At 35.0% G+C, this 18,192-nt stretch overlaps 1 protein-coding gene across 2 annotated transcripts in view; it reads left to right on the top strand.

Annotated features, from left to right (window-relative positions):
- The first annotated feature begins 34 nt into the window (after nt 1-34).
- The window catches only part of LOC125146931 (lysine-specific demethylase 4D-like), a 34,852-nt gene continuing 16,694 nt past the window's right edge, over nt 35-18,192 (top strand). Inside the window, exons 1-2 of one of the 2 annotated variants that reach the window (XM_047823859.1) lie at nt 35-440; nt 2,060-2,153. The gene's annotated coding sequence lies outside the window, so the exon portion shown is untranslated. Of the gene's footprint in view, nt 480-2,059; nt 2,154-18,192 lie in introns of both variants that reach the window. The other variant, XM_047823860.1, reaches the window with a different exon arrangement.

The raw sequence follows: 18,192 nt of genomic DNA, 5'->3' as shown, positions 1-18,192 counted from the left end.
GCGGAGGCGGAGACCAATCCGCAGCAGGCAAGGTGGAAGTCGACGTGACGACAGAAAGGGGCGGGGCCGAAACGGCCCAGGGGGCGGGCGTTTGAAATCAGTGCTTTAGGGTAGACCCTAAACATCATTTTATACCTTCGAGAACCAATTACTTAATGTCTCTTCCGTCTTTCCCTTCCCCGACCCCCTCCCAGACTCCTTCATTCCGGTGCTGCGTGGACGGAAAGCCCCGGGTAGCCGACACCACGTCCCCGGCTAGCGAGAGAGAGCGTAGAGAAGGATTACACCAAACTGTTTAAATCCAACGGCTCCAGCTTCCTCTCTCCTGAGCTAGACCCAACAAGCCTAGAGAGTTGGGCTACGGAAAAACTAGTGTTTTCATTTAATTGGATATGAAGAAAGAACAAATATGTACGGGGGCAACCACGATCTTTATAAAGGTACCATTCCTGCAAAAATATTAGTCTTCAAAAGCAAAGGTTGTATTCGTATTGTTTGTTAAAATTTCTAGTTTTTAGAAAAGTCTAAGTTCTAGTGGGAGGGGAGATGTCACTATTCGAGATTCATTTATGAACCCGATTACGAGCGTTTAGAACGGTGGGCCCAACTCCCAGAAGCACGAGATGCAGTTATAAGATGGCTACTCAAGCGTTAGGTGAACTTTTAATGAGACAACGAACGAGGCGGGGGGGTGGGGGGGGGGACCTCACCAGTCGTCTTTCCTCCCTTTCCCATGAAGCACTCTGGGAGCAGGGCTCTCGTTTGCTTAGCCCATATTGGTATCTCCTCACATAGTTTTTGGCCACAGTAGATACTCAATATTTATTAAACAAATGAAAATTCAGCTCCTCCAACTTGGTTTCAAGTGTAAAGAGCTCATTAAATTGAACATTAAAAAGCTTTATTTTCGGAACTCTTTCTTTGAAACTTATAAATGAAAAAAAGTAAAAAAAAAAAAAGCCCCTTATAAAGTTCAAGATGAAGATCTTAGTTCTTAATGGAGGTGTCTCTCCCCTAGTTTTGCACACCTCCGTAAAGGACGCTACCATGTATGAGTTATTAAACCCAAATCTTGAGGATCCTAATTGAATTCCTTTTTCTAAACTCTTCACATTTAGTTTATTTGCAAGACTTGCCAATTTTACTTCCAAAATGATACCCCACATTTCAGTCCACTGCCACTACCCTAAGTCTAAGACACTATTTTTCACCGGCATTTGTAATTGCTCCCTAATGCGTCTTCTTGCTTCCACTTTTGTCCAACGGACAGTTAATTTTGCGTATAGCGGTTGAGAGTGACCTTTGAAAATTACAAAGCAGGTAGTGTTACTCTCCTGCAGAAAAATCCACTGCACTTAGAGTAAAAGTCAAATTCCTTAATGTGACCTGAGACCTTGTGGAGTCTGGTTCCTGCCTAGCTCCTTGACTTCACTTATAATCAGACACTTCTTACATATTAAACTTTAGCCACAGCCAACAGGGCGTTTCTGTTTCACAAACGAGGATAAGGTTCCTTTGTACTAGGTTTTCTCTGTTGCCTGTGCCCCAAGACATCTGTTAACATCCTTCAAGTCTCTGCTCAGATGTTACTGTGCCAGTGAGGCTTTTCCCTGACATCTTCTTTGTCACCCCCAAGCCCCGAACATGCAAATACCGTCACATCGCCCTACTTTATTTTTTTTGTAGTACCAAATGCTGCCAAATTTATTCTGCCATTGTTTTTTCGCCTTGTTTTTTGTCTGAGAGGCAGTATAGCAGAGTCGTTAAGAGATAAGGGATCTGTAGCCTATCTTGGTGCTAAATTCCAGGCCTGCCTTTGACTAGCTGTTTAGCCTTGCCCTAAAGGGAAAGTTATTTTCCCTTTTTGTGCCCTCAGTTTCCATTATATAAAATGGGGATAATTCTAGTCTTGACCTCCTATTGTTATGATAAGGATTAAATGAAGTAATACTTGTAAAGTGCTTAAAACAGTCTCAGCAAACAGTACTTGCTAAATTAATGTTAGCTATTATTATTATTAATATTATTTTTATTATTATTGTCTATCTTCCTATATTAGAACATAAGTTCCAGGAAAGCAGGAACCTTGTCTCTCTTGTTCACTGGTGTATCCTCTGCATGTAGAACAGTGCCTGGCACATAATAGGTGCTGAGTAAGTATTTGTTGAATGAATGAATGATTGATGCACTATGAAGTGGAGGAAAGAAGTAACAATGACAGGGTGGTGACACAATTATAGATAATACCCCTGGTTTCTATATCCCAGCTGCCCTTATCAGCCCTGAGTCCATCACCCTGATTCATTTTGCTCTTAGCCCACCACCGTGGGCTAATCTTTGGATCACCATGATTAAATAACCACCCCTGTAATTAACACCCACATACAATCTCATCAGTCCATGAAGTTAAAAGCTTTGACTGAAATGGTCTGAAAGTAGTAATTAGAAAACACTAAAAAAGTGTTTGCTTAAGTGATTTTAAAGTACTGATAAATGAACCAAAAGCTTTTGACTTAAGTGGTTTGAAAGTATTAGGAAAAAAAAAACCTAAAAGCAAGTTTACTAAAAACTTAAAATATACCTTATCAGTTACCTTTGCTGGCAAAAGTCATGTATAACCTCCCAGGAGTTCTCATTTTAAGCCCATTACCACAGAAATCCGGTTGTACCTCGAATTCTGCCTGCCAAACCTCTTATGCTCTTCTAATTGCTTATTTTTCCACTCTGCAATGATATGATTTCCCACAGTCCCCTCTTTCTTCAAATCTACACACCCTTTCCACCCTCTTTTCCCTTCTCATCCTCTTTCCCAGGAATGGATGATCTTCTGACTTCTTGCGAAAACAAAAGCTCTTAAACAAGGATTTCTCATGTGCCCTCCAGCAGATCTACCAAACTGCCCATGACTGTGCCCATTGCCCTCAGCTCTCTATGGGTTAGTAGACATGAGATGACCTAAGCCCCCTCCTTTGTGGTCTGGATCCTAATCCCTCCAGCCTTCTTTGTAACTGACATCCTGCTGTATTTCTTATCTCTCATAATCTATGAATCAATCCATTCCTTGTAGATCATTCTTTCAGGTTTTGGATATATGTAGTAGATCTTAACCTTTAACAGTGCTCCTTCATTTTAATATGACAAAGGCAGTCTTTTAATTCAATGTGTAAGGGATATTTTACATAATAACTATGACTGTAAAACCGACTCTTGTGGCAGGATGTAATGTGGAGTTCTAGCTTCAGAATTTACACAAATACCATGTCCTATTGAATTGAATAGCCAAAAGGAAAAAAGAAACCATAAATATCTAAGAAGAAACCTTAAGAGACTATTTGCACAACCTAGGGTTTGCAAAGACCTTTTGAGCAAGGCAGAACACCTAAGAGCTGTGCAAAAAGTAAATGTAAAACTTTATCTATATAAAATTTTTATTTTATTAAAGAAGGTGCTTAAAACAAAGTCAAAGATAAATGCTAGATTAACGGGTGAATTTTGTAATACCTATAACATAAAAGGTTACTACTACTATACATAACAAAATACAAACAACCCAATTTAAAAAATGGGCAAAGAATATAAACAGGCCATTTAGAGATAGCAATTCCAAAGAAACAATAAACACAAAAGACACACAACCTCCCTATTAGGATGAAGAAAGTAAACTAATAATTCCCACATTATAGTATCAGATTGGCAATAATTTTGACAAATTAACAAGACAATTGGATGGGATTGGGAGAAAAGGGGATCCAGCTAGACAATAGGCATTGGCTCCTGATTTCTCTCACAGTAAAAATAAAAGGTGCTCACAGTGACCTACAAGACTCTCCCCTACATAATTGATTTCCTCTCTTGCTCATGTCTCTCTAGGCTACATCCCTTCCTGGTGTTATGTGATCATATCTCCTGCCTTAGGGTCCTTGCAGTAGCTATTTCCTTGGCCAAGAACACTCTCACTTGTCTTATTCAGGTGTAGGTTTAAATGAGGTCACTCAAACATGACAGTCCTATTGAAAGTTGCAACCCTCCTCCCCGTTGGTCCCCCAGCATTCTGTTCTCCTTATCTCCCTTATCCTGCTGTCCTTTTCTTTTTTACATAGCATATGTCCTCTTCAATGATCCTATATAATTTAGTTATGTTTATTATTTCTTTCTCTACTTATTCCATGCAGTATATAAATTCTACAAGGGCAGAATCTTTGTTCATCCCAATGATGTAAGCCAAGCACCTAGAACAGTGCCTGGCACCAAGAGATGCCCACAATTTTTTTTACAAATGAATTAATGAATGAATGGATGGATGGATGAATGAGTGATTGAGTGAGTGAGTTCACAGGGAAAGAAATCACATTTTGGTATAAAAAGCTATTGCCTTAATCTCTTTTATATTTTAAAGGAGAGAAAAGTAATTTTAACATTCTGCTAGTCTGGAAATAGATTTGAAATGAAGATACACCAAGACCCAGAAAGATTTCTTTTCAGGAAAGAATCACTAAATGAAAAATCCTGTGACTATCAGGCTCTATAGGCACCATCAAAATTCTAATTCAGTCAGCTCCACCCCCATCCAGTCACAGCTCTAATTTAATCCAACCTTCTTTCAATTCCTCCAATTCTAGTAAACCCTCTCATTTTTACAAAGTTACAAAATGTGAAAATTTTGCTTGAAAATGTTTCTTTGAAGCTTTGAATAAGAAAATGAAGAAAAACCCCCAGTGGTCACAAGTCAGAAATCACGTTAAAACAAACAAACAAACATAAACAATGGCATCTGTTTAAACTGCTTAACTTGAAAATGCCCGATTTTCTAAGATAAAAAAAACAAACTGGTCCTTTGTTTTGACAAGACTAGATGCCCTGAAGCCCAGAGAGATGATTTTCTGGAGACAACTTCAGAATGAAATTTGTGATGGTTCAGGCTAGATTACTGGATAAGTGTAATTTTAACACCTTTTACTTAATATGAGCACATGGCTACCTCATCAGCTGGCCAGCCCATAATTACCAAGACAATTAAAAACAAACATATTAAAACAGTTAAAACTAAACAACTGATGTGGGGAAAATAAAGAGACAGACATACTGGGCAAATTCTAAGCAATGCCAACAAAAGAACCGTAGCAACATTATCAAAAGTATTTTGGGGGCACTTGGGTGGCTCAGCTGGTTAGGCATCTGACTCTTGATTTTGGCTCAAATCATGATCTTGCAGTTCACGAGATCAAGCTGTGCATCAGGCTCAGTGCTGACAGCTGGAGACTACTTGGGATTCTCTCTCTCTCTCCCTCTCTCTCTGCCCCTCCCTCATGTGTGTTCTCTCTCTCTCTCTCCTTCCCTCCCTCCTCAAAAAATAAATATTTAATAAAAAAAAGTATTCTTTAAATAGAATAGCATTAAGAAGGACATGAATAGGGCCATCGTATCATATCATAAAGAAAAATACTCTAGGAAAATATTCCAATCATGAATATGCAACTAACTATGTAGTCGGGCAAAATATAAAACAAAAATAAAGAATTAAAAGGAAAAACTGACATCCATAATTACAATGAGAATTTTTTTTAACGTAAGTTTTCTCAGATTAATAGATCAAGCAGACAAATTAACAACATTGAAGCATTGAGTACATAGATACATATGCTCGTTGCATTTATATATGCATGTGTATTTATATATTATGTTTATATGTGTATAAAATCCTCAAAAACGAGAATACACATCATTTTTAATAAACATTGAACATTTACAAATTTTAATCAAATATAAAGCCCTCAAATTTCAATAAATGCTTATGTATTTCTAAATGATAATATTTAGTCTTGCCAATTTTTGAGCTTTATATAATGTTAAAAATGTTACATAAATGAATCATGTGTTCATTGTGTTTTGCTTTTTTCCTTCGACTTAATGTATATTTTGTGTAGCTGTAGTATACTATGTGGAATTCCATCGTGTAAAAATACGCAATATGTGTTATTTATTCTAATAACTATGCTTTCTGATGTGGGTGTTACAAATAATGCCACTATGAGCACTCTTATAAATGTGCAAAGGTGTATGTGTGTACATTTTATTTATATATATCCTGTCAGCAGGGTGAGGGTTCTAGTTCCATACTTTCACCACACTTGATATTGTCCAACTTTTCAATTTTAACTCACCTGATAGATGATAGTAGTATCTTATTGAGGTCTGAATTTGCATTCTCTTGATTACTAAACAACATACATATGTTTAATGTCCATTTGGACTTCTTTTGTGAGGAATTGAGGTCTTTTTTCTATTGATTCCTCTGAGTTTTTAGTACTTAGGTACCAGCTCTGTTGCTTATTTGTGCTACATGTGTATTTTCCATTTCTTGACTCCTCCTTTTGGTATATTTTGATATAGAAAAAGTCTTAGTATTTGGGTAGTTCAGCTGATCAGTCTTTTCCTTTCTGCTTTGTGCATGGTTATTTATTGATTGAGAAATTCTTCCCTACTTGAAGTTATAAGAAATTCCTGGATATTATCCAAAAGTTTTATAGTTACAGCTTTCACAGTTCCGCTAGGAATTCATTTGTGTGCATGCTGTGATAGAGAGGTCTTGAAATCTGGTAAAGCAAGCCGTCTTATCTTGACCCTCTTTTATGAGTGCTGTACTATTCTTGGCCCTTTGTGCTTCAATATAAAATGTGAAATGTTATATTCTACAAAAATACTTTTGGGATTTTGATTAGAATAACATTGAATCTATAGATCAATATAAGAAGAATTGACAATTCTACACTATTGAATCTTTAAATCTATGAACAGTTACGTCTTTCCATTTATTTAGGTCTACTTCAATTGCCTCTAAGTAAATTTATATTATTTTCTTTTTAGAAAACTTGCAAGATTTTGTTATCTTTGGCCTTATGTGCCACTTAATTTTTAATACTATTGTAAATGGCATCTTTCTTAAATTTTGATTTCCTAATTGTTGCTGATATATATAAATTTTTTTATATATTGCTATTTTAAATTCAGAGACCTTCTAAACCTTCTTATTAATTAAAGTAGCTTATTTATAAATCTTTTGGATTTTTCATATGTGCAGTGATATCTGTGAATAATGACGGCTTTGTTTCTTCCTTTCCAATCTTTACCCTCTCCTCTCTTTTTCCTTGCTACCTTATGTTGGATAGGACATCCTGGGCAGTGTTTAATAAAGAAATCACAGGCATCCTTATCTTTTTCCTGATCAGAAAGGGAAAGCATTCAACTTTTACTAGTAAAGGGAAGGCTTTAGGTAGATGCACTTTACTCAATAAAATTTCCTTAAAATTTTTAGTTTGCTAAATGGGTGGTGAATTTTATCAAACACTTCTACATCTAGTGGGGTTCTCTTTTAGTTTGTTAGTGTGTTCCTGTATGTATTTATTTAACTGTCAACCTTTCATTCTTAGAATAAACCCACCTTGATCCTGATGAATATATTGCAGGAATCAATTTACTCAAATTCTATTTAGGACTTTTGCATCTATGTTCATAAGTGAGATTAGCTTGTTATGTTCCTTTCTCATAGTGTCCTCATGAGAGATTTGTGTAATAAAATGTGTTGGAAAATATTCTTTTTTCTGTTCTCTGAAAATTTGTCTAAGGTTGACATTGTTTCTTCTTTGAATGTTTGGTAAAATTTGATGGTTAGACCATCTGGACTTAGAATTTTATTTGTGAAGAGAGTTTTGAACTACTGTTTCGGTTTTCTTGATGTTTATAGATATACTCAGTGCTCTATTTCTTCATGTGTCAATTTTGCTATTATGTTTTTCTAAGAATTTGTTTCATCTGAATTTTAAAATATATTGGCTCAAAGTTATTTATTCTGTCTTTACTTATTTTTTAAATGTCTGCAGCAGTTACAGTGATGATCTTTTAATCTTTCCTGATATTGTCACTTGTGCCTTCTATTTTGGGTCTTTGCTATTTTCATCAGAGGCTTTCGATTTTATTTGACTTTTCAAAAAAACAACCTTTGATTTTGTTCATCCTCTCTATTTTATATTGGTTTTCTATTTCATCCGTTTCTGGTTGTATTTTTATTATTTTCTTTTTTCTACTTTCGTTGCTTTTTTCCTAAATTTCTGAAATGGATGCTTAGCTCATTTAATTTTTCAGACTTCTTTCTTTTCCTTTCTTAGATATTTATTTAAATATATAAATCTTCTTTTTAATACCTTTTACTACATCCCACAAGATTAGAAATGTAGAATACCCCCCTCTAATTTAAAGTATTTCCTAATTTCCATTTTTATTTCTTTCTGATTAAAAGTTTGTTTAGAAATTTATTTTTAATTTTATAAAATTTGGGATTTTCTAGGTGTCTTTTTAATATTGATTTCTAACTTTGTTGTTTATAATTATGGCCTGCCTGCTTTTAGCCCTTTAACATTTGTTAAAACTTGTTTTCTGGCCACAGGTTTATGGTCAATTTTGTAAGGTTTCCATAGGACTTGAAAAAAAATTCTATTCTGTATTTTTGGGAGTACAAAGTTCAGTATATGACCATTAGGTCAATTTTTAGATTTCATTGCTCAAGTATTCTATATTTCTTTACAAATACTTGATCAATTAGTAGAGTCCTGGTCCTGTTTTTCTTGATTCCCTGTCACTCTCAAAAGTGTGTCAGATTGGTGTTAAATGATATGATGTAACTTAAAGTTTAGAACCACTCTTATTAAATTCTGAAATGAATGTAGAATTTCTACTAATCAGTCAACATTCAGTATTTTACTGGAGATCATATCTAATTATATAAGACTTCCATTCCTGCCCAGCTTCCAAAAAAAAAAAAAAAAAGAAAAGGAAAAAAAAAAAGAAGCAATGACTACTGGAAAAGAAGAGATATGAGTTTTGTATTTTTTTCAGAAAATATCTATATGGAAAAGTCTAGAATCAATGGTCAGGCTGGTTTAACTAATAGGAAAAAGAGGTGTAAAGTTTGAAAAGAGATGTAGATCAATAAATAATGAAAATTAATAGAAAAATGTCTATCATAATACACTCAAAAAATTAAGAAGTTCCTAAGAATATATCTAAGGCAACAGATACATTATCTTTATGGATAAAATTTTGAAGCTTTATTGAAATACATATAAGATCTGAATAAATGGAGGAATACCAGTTAGTGAATGGGAATGCCCAGTATGGGAGGTATGTCCACCTCAAGTTTTTCTTTAACTCATGCAATTTCAGTTGAAATCAATACTATTTTTGTGGAACTTGAAAAATTTATCCTAAAATTAATACTGAAGTTTAACTCTACTAATCTACCCAAATTAATTCTGAAAAAGATGAATAAGCACATAGGGGCTTGACTTACCAATTACCAATACTAAGCATAAAGCTATTATAATTAAATAGTATAGATTCAGCACAGAAATGGACAAATCAATGGACTTGAATGTAGAGTTTAGAAAGAGATCCATGTTTATATTAGAACTTGGCATGTGAGAGTGGAAGATTCCAACTCAGTGGGAAAATGGGGATAGACAGATTTCTACAAACAACAACAGCAACAACAACCAAAACGACAATATAGATCCCTGCTTCCCAACAGCATTCTAAATGGATGAAACAAAGAAAACAAAAGAAAATAAAATCTTTGTGACTTAAAGGAACAGTATGTTACTTAAACAGGACATAAGGGAACAGATCATAATGGAAAAGATAAGTTTGATTACATTTAATTTTCAAAATACCTAAAAAAGACACCATGAACAAATTTAAATGGAGGTGATGGGGTGAAGTGAGCTATTTACAACACTGTGACAGACATAGAATTAGCATCACAAACATTTAAAGAACTCTTACAAATCAGTAGAAAAAGAAAAACTAATTGAAAAAGCAAAGGATATAACTGGTATCCTGGTACAACTGGTTCATAAATTGAAACCCACATAAAGGCAATAATCAATGAAAAGCCTGCACCTCATCAGGAAACAATCCACACAATCCTATAAAAGGAAATAAATAATTTTTCCAAGCAAATAGTTAACTAAAAATTTGACATTCTCAAGTGCATCTAGGGGTATGGAGAAAGAAACTTCTATTCAGTGCATGTGTTAATTAGGAAAATCACTAGGTAAAGCAACTTGACCTTGCGTAATAAAATGCAAAATACAGTTTCTGTATTACCTAAAAATATCTACCCTAGGTAAATTCTCACATATAATTACCAGAACACACATAAAAGTTTTTAGTGTAGCATCGTTCATAAAAAACAAAACAAAACGAAAAACACTTAAGTAATCTAAATACCCACTAATAGAGAAATGCATTGAATAAAGTATATTCTTATAAGAGACTATATATGTATATTTTTGTGTATTATGAGTTGAGACAGTGTTGAATTCAAAAACTGAAAAAAATTAGCATATTATGAAATCATTTATACAAAATAAAAGTAGTAGATACACAAAACAATAGTCCATATTTTTAGTGGATACACAACACATAACACACATACAAATGAAAAGACATCCACCAATCAAAAAATGCACCAAATTCATAATAATTGTTTATGAGGCTGGGAAAGAAAAGGAGATTAGGATTTGCAGTTTACATCTAAAAGGGACTTCCACTTCATCTGAAATATTTATTTCTTCTATTTAAAAGTACCTGAAACAGGAACAAGATCCTTCAGGATGTCTGTTCTCACTACTTCTACTCAATATTACACCGAAGATTCTAATCAGGGTAGTTAGGCAAGGAAAAAAAAAAAAAAAAGAACAGCATCCAAATTGCAAAGGAGGGACTAAAACTGTCTTTATTGACCGACAGAGGGCATGATTTTATGTAGAGAAAATCTTAAGGAACCACTAAAGGACTACTAGAACTAGGTAAGTTTGGCAAGATTTCAGAATATAAGACCAGTATACAAAAATCAGTTGATTTCTGTACATTAGCAATGAGCAATGTGAATTAAAAATGAAGTTAAGAAATCAATTCCATTCTCAATAGCATCAAAAAGAATAAACTGTTTAAGAATAAACTTAAAAGAAGTGGAAACTACATTGGAAACTACAAAATGTTGTTAAAGAGGAGCTAAATAAATGCAAAAGCATTCCATATTCATGAATCAGAAGACTTAATTTTGTTAAGATGGCCATACCCCAAATTGATCTATGGATTCAGTGCAATTCTATTTAATTACTTCCGGCTCACCCCTCCCCTCCCCCCCCCCCCCCCCGAAAATAAAACTTTATGCTGAAGTTGATATATAAACACAAAGGACCTGGAATACCAAAACAATCTTAAAGAACAAAAAATTTGGAGGACTCACACTTCCTGATTTTAAAACTTACAGCAAAGCTGTAATAATTAAGACACTGGTATCAGGATAGCTATATAATTAACTGGAATATAATTGAGAGCCTGAAATAAACCCTTAGCCAGTTGATTTCAACAAAAGTTTCAAGAAAATTCAACAGTTAAAGAATAGTTTTTTTTTTTAACATATGTTGCTGGAACAGTGGATATCCACAAACAAAAGAATGAATTTGGATCCCTACCTCGCACCGTATACAAAAATTAAGTCAAAATTGACCATGGACCTAAATGTAAGAAAATACTGTAAATGTCTTAGAAGAAAACAGGAATATATCTGCATGACCTTGGACTAGGCAATAATTTCTTAACTACAACAGCAAAAGCACAAGGAATAAAAGAATTGATCAGTTGCACTTAATTAAAATTCAAAATTTGTACACTTCCAAAGACATAATTAAGAAAGTGAAATGGTAATGCACAGACTGGCAGAAAATATTTGCAAATGATATACTCAACAAGGGACTTATCACCAGGACATATAAAGACATCTTGCAACTCCATAATGAGAAGACAAAAGACTCAAAAAATGAGTAAAGAATTTGAATAGAAATTTCTTCAGAAAAGATATGGGCAATGAGATAGGAAAAAAAATGCTCAACATCAAATTAGTCATTAAGGAAAGACAAACCAAAACTGCAAGATAATTCACACCAACTAGTAGAAATACTATTTTTAAAAAAGGCAATAATAAGTATTGGTGAGAATGTTGAAACATAAGGATGCTCCTATATTGCTGGTGGAAATTTAAAATTTTGCAGGCACTTCAGAAAATCAGTGTAGCAGTTTCTCTGAACATTAAACATAAGAGTTACCATATGATCCAGCAATTCCACTCCTAGGTATCTACACAAAAATAAAAACACATGTCCCCACATAGACTTGTACATGAATGTTCATAATAGCCAAAGGATGAAGACAACCTAAATGTTATCAATGGATGAATGGGCAACTAAAATGTGGTATATTCGTAACAATGGAATATTATTTGACCATAAAAGGAAGCAAAATACTAATAGTACAACAGGGACGAACCCCAAAAACATGCTGAGTGAAACAAGCCAGACACACAAAAAAACTCATTATATGATCCTATTTATATGAAATTTCCAGACTAGGCAATAGATTAGTGGTTTCTTGGAGCTGAGGGTGGAAATGGGTTGTGACTGAAAATGGGCATGAAGTTTCTTTTTGGAGTGATGGAAATGTTCTAAAACTAGATTATGGTGATGGTTGCACAGCTTTGTAAATATACCAAAAATTATTGAATTGTACATTTAAAATGGGTGAAATTTTTGTTATGTAAATTATATCTCAATAAAGCTGTTTCTTTAAAAAAAAACACTTGAAGCAAATATGAAAAAATGCTAAGAATGTCAAGTCTGGCTGTTTGGAATGCAGGTTTTTTGTTATATATGCAATTTTCTCTATTATTTAATGTTTCTAAAAAACAGAAAATTAAGACACCATAAATTCCTGAGCCCCAATTTCAAATGAAATAGATACACAAATCTAAAGCCTTTTCTTTTTTTTTTTCAATGTTTACTTATTATTTTTGAGAGAGAGAAAGAGACAGAGCATGAGTGGGGGAGGGACAGAGAGAGAGGGAGACACACAGAATTGGAAGCAGGCTCCAGGCTCGGAGCTGTCAGCATAGGGCCTGACATGGGGCTCGAACCCATGTCAGAGAACTGTGAGATCATGACCTGAGCCAAAGTCAGACACTTAACCAATTGAACCACCCAGGCACCCCTAAAGTCTTTTCATTATACTCTCACCCGCAGGTACTGACAGTTGCCCCCAGCCCCAAAGGAAATGACTGGATACTTGTCAGAGCACTGTCTATGAAACTTACCAGTCATACATAGCAAACAAAACTCTTCAGTGCCTGGCTCTTAAACATAAGCCAAGAATAATAGATATATGAGGAAAGCACTTAACATGAAGGACAGAAACCAAAGCGTCCTGGAAGAGTGAATTCAGGGGAAACAGACACAATGTAGAAAGCAAATGGAACCTTAAAAAAATCCCCAGAATTAATACTTCTAGAGAGAGAAAAAAATCTGAAGCCATGGAAAATATCAGGAATCCATAATGAAAGGAATATTCAGAAAGCAAAAAAGAATTTATGGAAATTAAAAATAATTGCTAAAAGATTTGGAAAATAAAGTGTAACAAGAGAACAAAAAGATGGAAAATAGGAGAGCAAAGATAAGAAAATTAGAGGGTAAGTCCAAGAGGTTTCATAACCAACTAATTGTATTTCTAGAAAGAGAGAACTGAAAATACAGTGGGAAGGAATATATTAAAGAAATGATATCAGCCTCACAGCAACGAAGAACATGAGTTTCTATATCAGAAGGTCTAGCTCAATAGTTGACAAAAAAGACTTACGGATCATGTCCTAATGAAATCTGTGAAAATCAGGACCAAAGGAATATCCTAAAAGTGTCAAGAGAGTAAAAACACGATGCACAAAAAGGATCACAAAACACATTGGTTTTGGATTTCTGGAAGCTAGAATTCAATGGAACAATGTCTTCACGGTCCTGAAAGAAAAATGTAAAGGTAGAACAAAGACATTTTCAAACATGCAAACTTTGGTAGTTAATATACTTATGACCAACTTTGAATTTCCTTTTTAATATTTAGGAAAATTCCCATATTAGGTCTCCTGCCTTGCCAAGGTTGAAGCCAGAATTCAATCATCCAGCATCTGTTTTAGCAAAGACATAGACATATGACTTAGGCTCTTCCCATCAGACACTTGATTGGAACACCTCAATTTGAAGAAATGTGAGGAAGTTGGTTTTGTACAGGATTTGTTCCTGGAGGAGGTGGTGAAGGACAGTGAGCTTTCAGAGGCAGCAGTGGCATAGACTCTAGTTGGTAATGTCTGTTGCCCATAGTCTTTAGTACCTTGGACAAAAGAAGGTATAGGAATACTTTAATATAGATTGTTTGATAATTTGGGTGTTGTTCCTAGATGCACAGTCTAAAAACCTATTCTCTGGTCCTTCCAAAGATTCTGTAAACTACTTAATAATCTATAATGTAACCTCCAAGGATGTGCCTGGTGGACATGCTCCATCAACACAAGGGAGTAAACCAGGAAAGAAGACTGAGGTGGGAGGAATCAGGGATCTAACATAATAGAGAAAGGGAATCTCTAGGATTATGATAAGTAGAAACTCTAGCCTGCAGGCTATGCAGCACCCTAAAGACTAACCAGTCCAGATTCAAGAAAGCCTATGGAGGGCTCCAGGAAGGATATTTCTGAAGAGAGAAGTCTGATTTGGTACCTGATGTGTTTTATGTATCTACAAGATATTTACACTACTGGAAATGAATTTGGGAATGAATTAGTATGTATAAAACCAAGCAAATGAAACCATGAGACAATTATTAACTACCTGATAAATAAAATTTTGTATGTGGAAATGCAGTCATAGTGTACTACGTGACTCAGCTGTAACGAGTTTTGCATGGTAAAAATGTAGACTTGGTTTAACCAAAAAATTTGATACAGCTATAGGAGAGGATGGAGTAGGGGAAGTCTGTGTTGGGATGAAGCAAAAGAGAACTAAATCTGTATCTTTTATAGTATGACTGTCCACAATATCTAAAACTGAAAAGTCTAGAAATGTTGGAAAAAGAGAACACAAGAAACAGCTAAAATACCTAAGAGTGATTACTTTTGAGGAGTGGAAATGAGGGACAGGAAGTGTATTAGTTATTGGCCAGGGTTTTTTAGCTGCATATTATAGAATTTACTCTAGAATTCACTGTAGTCTAACGCAAAGGAGTTTTGTGTTTTGTTTGTTTCTTTGTTTGTTTGTTTTTAGCATTAAGTAGTTTAGAATCTCTGGAAAAGTCCAAGAACCAGACTTACATGCTACTCAAGAACTGTATTGGCAATTCAAAGAAGCACATGTTAGAAGTTGCCTCAATTCAATACAGTGGCTGTGTCTTGGAGATAATGGAGTTCAAAAAAGACTTCTGGCTCTTGCCTCTCTCTGCTGCTAGATATCACCGTGACTGCCACAGTATCCATGTAACAGAGGAAAGTAAATAGAGAAAACTCTAATGAGGTTAATATTCCAGTGCTCAGTTTATTATATGTCACAACAAAATCATAATGTGACATTTGAATTGCAGATTTAAAGGCCAAGTCCTCCCTGCAAAACAAAGTAAAACCAAATAAAGGCCAAGTCCCAATCTTTGTTACGATTTAATCTATGCTGTTCATGCCCGACACTAACCACCAAACTCTTGGATGTTCCTAAAAAAGAAACTGACACCAAACATTGGCATTTGAGGCACAAAGTGTACAAGAAAAAAATCACTTTTTTATCTTCTCTTTTCCATGCAGCTAATAAAGAAGAGTATGTTGAAATTTGTGGGGCAGAAACATGCAGATATCTTGGGGAGAGAAGCAAGCACATCTCATGGAAGGGATTTATAGCTTTAGACAAGTACCCATTAGAGGTGAAAGCTAACTGTCAAGTAAAACATTCTGGATAGCTCCCACTTCAACAGTTTCTGCTAAGTACCAAATACGTGGCCCAGACAAATAGCTGGCAGGGAGGCCTAGGGTTGGTGGGGAAGAGTCTCGAGGAGGTTTGTCTGGAAGGTAGGGATTATAACTTAGAGAAGTCAGGGACAATGACAAAGAATTTGGAGCCCAAGGTTTGGGTTAGGTACTATTGAGAGAGATATTTGAGGAAACAAGATATAAAGATGGTGGTTTAAGTACAATCGCTTACTTTGTTTCCTCCAAAACTCCACTCAAGTAACAATAATAGGATTTTTGGCTTACAAAAAAACAGGTAGGCAAGTAGAAACTGATTTACCAAACCCTGTAAAGTTGAATCCTAAATTGGCAATGAGGAAAGCCAAGAAGCAATGCAATTGTCTCTACAGAACCCAAAGACTTAGGCTTTCATGGCACTAGATACCTCTGAACGTGGCAGTTAAAAGGAGGCTAAGGAGGATTTCTTGAAAATCTAAGAAGCAGTCAGAGCCTAAGATCCCCTCCCTTCCTAAACTTCTCTGTTGCCCTGATGGAAGACTAAATCTAAGAATCAGTTAGAGCCTCAGATCCCCTCCCTTTCTAAACTCCTCTTTTGCCCTGTTGGAAGACTAAGCTTCATTTTCTAGAGTAGGTGAAAAAGATGGCCTCTGGACTGGGAATTTCCAGCACCTCTTGAGAGAGTGGCTATCATAGGGAAAACAAACTGGCTTAGTGAACTTTACAAGTTGGATATTAGAAATTTCAGGGCCCCTTTTCCATATATTAGGGAAGTCAGGCCTGTCCCCTCCAGGAGGAAGACTAGAAGATCCGTCACTATTGAATATGACCAGCCCCAGAGATACATCAGAGGCTCACCCAAGAAACAGCCCAGACAGATCATCATTTAGGGAAACATAATCACCATACACTCTGAGCTTCTAAACAGTTTTTTGTGTTATAGTCCTATATGAACCAACTACTAAGGATCACCAGACATTTGAGGAAAGCCTTAAAGCTGAAAAATAGAAACTGAAACAAAAAATTAATAAAAGGAAATTTCAAAGAAACAGACCATACAGGCGGAAAAGAACCTTCAAAAGCCATTGACATGTTAATATTTTCAGAGAGATAGAAGAAATGTACCCATGAAACAAGAACAGGACAATAAGACACGGGGTGGGGGATAAGGAAGCTACATACAAAAAAGCTAAGGGATCAAAAATGCCTTGGAAATTAAAATTTTGAGAAAGATGGAAAAGACAACTGAAGGAGTTTGCGAAGGTAAAGATGAGGACGTTTTTCTAGAAGAGCATAGTGATAAAAGGATAGAAAACTGGGAGAAGAAAAGTTACAAAAGTTAAAGGTCCAATCCATGAGGCCTGATATCCAAATAACAGGAGTTAATAAACAGAGGAAAAAAGTAGAGGAAGTCATCAAAGAAGTAAAAAGTTTTTCCTTAAACTAAAGAACCTGAATTTTGAGACTCAAAAAAAAAATTAAGAACACTGGGATAAAGAAAATATAAACTTGAGAGGAAGAGAGATAGCACACAACAAACAGGACATATTTAAAGGACCAGGCATTAGATTTACATCTTCCTTATTCCTCACATCATCCCCACAAAACAATAAAACAAGTTAACTTTAAAAAAAAATAGAATTAAAAGTACAATTAACATATAAAAGGGAAAAAAGTAAGATACTACTTAACCTGCCTCTGAAGGGGAAGTAAACTTTTTAAACATATGTGAAAGACATTACAAAGCAAAAGACTCACCTTAAAACACTGAAATATGTGTCAACATTTTAGATTAAATAAAATCAAGGAACTATAAAGAAGCGGGAAACTGGGAAAAACCTATGAACATATCTAATAAAGGGCTTAATATGTAAAATTTTCATATGGGCAATATGTAAAATGTTCATATAAGTAGATGAGAAAAAGCACTAGGACCCTAAAATGGTCCTAGGAAAATGGGCAAAGGTTATGAACCAATACATATGATGAAATGCAAATAGCTCATATTCATGAAAGGAAAAAAAAAAAAAAAAGCCTTAGTGGTACTCCAAGAAATGTAAATTAAAACTTGAGCTCCACTTTTTTGCTTACCAAACAAGTAGTTTGTTTTTCCTTTCCCCTCACCCCCCAAAGTAAAGTTACTTAATGGTGAGGATGTGAAACATTCTTTCTGAAGAGTTTTGGAAATAACAGGTTAAGGACCTTAAGATATTTAAATCCTACAGTGCAATCATTCCATTGCCACACATCTAAGGAACTTTGTTAATTTCACCAGTATTTTACTGTGCATACTGTTCAAGGTACTGAAATTA

Source organism: Prionailurus viverrinus, chromosome D1 (genome assembly GCF_022837055.1).
Source record: "Prionailurus viverrinus isolate Anna chromosome D1, UM_Priviv_1.0, whole genome shotgun sequence".
Taxonomy (NCBI): Eukaryota; Metazoa; Chordata; class Mammalia; order Carnivora; family Felidae; genus Prionailurus; species Prionailurus viverrinus.
Note: the sequence above shows the minus strand (reverse complement) of the source record. Positions and strands in the feature narration are given on the sequence as shown.